This window comes from Choristoneura fumiferana, chromosome 29 (genome assembly GCF_025370935.1).
Source record: "Choristoneura fumiferana chromosome 29, NRCan_CFum_1, whole genome shotgun sequence".
Lineage (NCBI taxonomy): Eukaryota > Metazoa > Arthropoda > Insecta > Lepidoptera > Tortricidae > Choristoneura > Choristoneura fumiferana.
The window spans coordinates 12,474,467-12,476,471 of record NC_133500.1 but is presented as its reverse complement, the minus strand read 5'-3'; the positions used below and the strand labels follow the sequence as shown (position 1 = coordinate 12,476,471).

General features: G+C 34.5%; 1 long non-coding RNA gene across 1 annotated transcript; it reads left to right on the top strand.

Annotated features, from left to right (window-relative positions):
• Nucleotides 1-400: 400 nt before the first annotated feature.
• On the top strand, nt 401-1,532 carry LOC141444228 (uncharacterized). The gene is made up of 2 exons (XR_012453145.1): nt 401-600; nt 704-1,532. It is a non-coding gene; the product is annotated as an uncharacterized lncRNA (long non-coding RNA).
• Nucleotides 1,533-2,005: the final 473 nt, after the last annotated feature.

Genomic DNA, 2,005 nt, shown 5'->3' with positions numbered 1-2,005 from the left:
CTATCAGTTTTTTGTCTGAGAGTGTGAACAAGCCTTTTTAGCTTTATTACCAATACTACAATTTGGACAAGTAGCTATTTTGACATTTGACATACCACAGCCAAAACATCTGATTTGTTTGTCGGAATTTGGTTTTGCCTTACAATACCTAAAATTATGCCGTGTTTTGCCGCATTTATAACAAATGGGTTCCGCGAATGCGTGGATGGAACATTCGATTGTTTGGGAACATTGACAGAAACGTTCGTACGCTGCGCATAAGCAAAACATGACTGCGATTTACTTTCGGAACTCTTGGCAGTGGGAACAGAAACTGAATTTATGGGCTTGGCTTTGCCTTTATACAAAAACTCACTACCAAGTAGGTTCGAGGATGACCTCGCGGAAGGTTCCGAAACATTTCAGCTCGTTGACGCGCTGCTTCTACCTTACGACAATTTTCTTTCAGTTCCGCTACTGAGGTAATGTTAACCAACGCTAGCTGTTGTGAAAAGCTGGGCCTAATATTATGCAGCAATATTTCTAGCTTGGCTTCCTCAGAAAGCGGTACCTTACGACGTGAAAATAAGCAAGACATAACCGCAAAATAAATGTGAATAGGTTCGTCCACTCCCTGTGTTCTAGACTGAATTTCACTTAATAACCTATAATCATAATCAATTGGATCAAATTCCCTCAATAATAACTCTTTAATTCGTTCCAGGTTGAAACTTCCTGCCTTATGCCTCTAAACCAAAATAGTGCCTTATCAACAAACAATTGTGCCGCTGAGTTGAATAACTTACAATCTGAAACACCAAAAGCCAATTGAAGTTCACCTATGCGTTCTAAAAATGACCTGACGTCCGTGATGCCATTGAATTTAACACCCCATTTTGAAACATTCTTATCGCCGGAACACTCAAATTGTTGCTGTGATTGTTGTGCTTGTTGTTGTGAATGTGAAGAAAACATCTGGTTGTCCTCATTTGTACCTGGAGATGTTATTGGAGTTTCAACAATAGCCAACAGTGACTCTAAGTCTGATGAAAGTTCTGATTTTACTTGAAGCTTAGCGACATCCAAGTCAACATCTATTCTAAACAAGCGATGATATAAATGATAGCCCAGTGCCTTTGACCTATTTAATGAGTACCTATCAGATGTTGATGCATACCTGTCAACACATGACCTCAGTTCAATCAACTTGTCAGAAATTGTTTTTAGCTCGGAATCAACAGCAAAGTCAGTTTCCAATATAGCCTCCGAAGGACATTCAACAAATAACTTCTTAAGTTGCTTTCTCAACCCATCAACAGTACTAAGTGGCGTTTCTGACCTAATTTTAACTTCATAAATCAACTCATCTTTCAAAAGTGAATAAAATTGTATAACTCTTTCCATATTTTAGTGATGTTTGTGTACTAAATTGAATTGAAATTAATGGCTTACAAACTTTAATTACTATTGTTTAATTTGTTTCAACAATAAAATTGTTTTATGTTTGTTATTTTACAAAATATAAGTTCTTATTAAAGTACTATAGCAAAATTTATGAATGATGTTTCATTCCCCAAATTCTTATTAATAACACAATTTGCTGGCACAAATGTAGCAATAAACACAATTAAATTGCATAAAATGGCAGTAATTAATAAATGGCAGTAAATTAAATGCTGCTATAAATAAAAGGTAGTAGTTTATATACACTGCTATTAGGTATGAAATGCAGTTAGAAATTTACAAACTGTCTAAGCACTATGCACACACAATTTATAATTCTAGGTCATAATTTTGTCATAATGTTGTAGCATAAATGATATTATAATTTAATATTCAATATTTCACAATGATTTTGTTTCCCAAAGTGGGTTTTTCACCATTTATAAAAAAATGAAGTTAGTTGAACAAAACTAAGTTTCCTTTCATAGATAATCTGAAATATAGCTGTATGTATAGTATAGAAAGCTATGCTATGAAGTGACACTTTATACCTGTCAAAGAAAGTTCTTTCGCTTTCACAAAG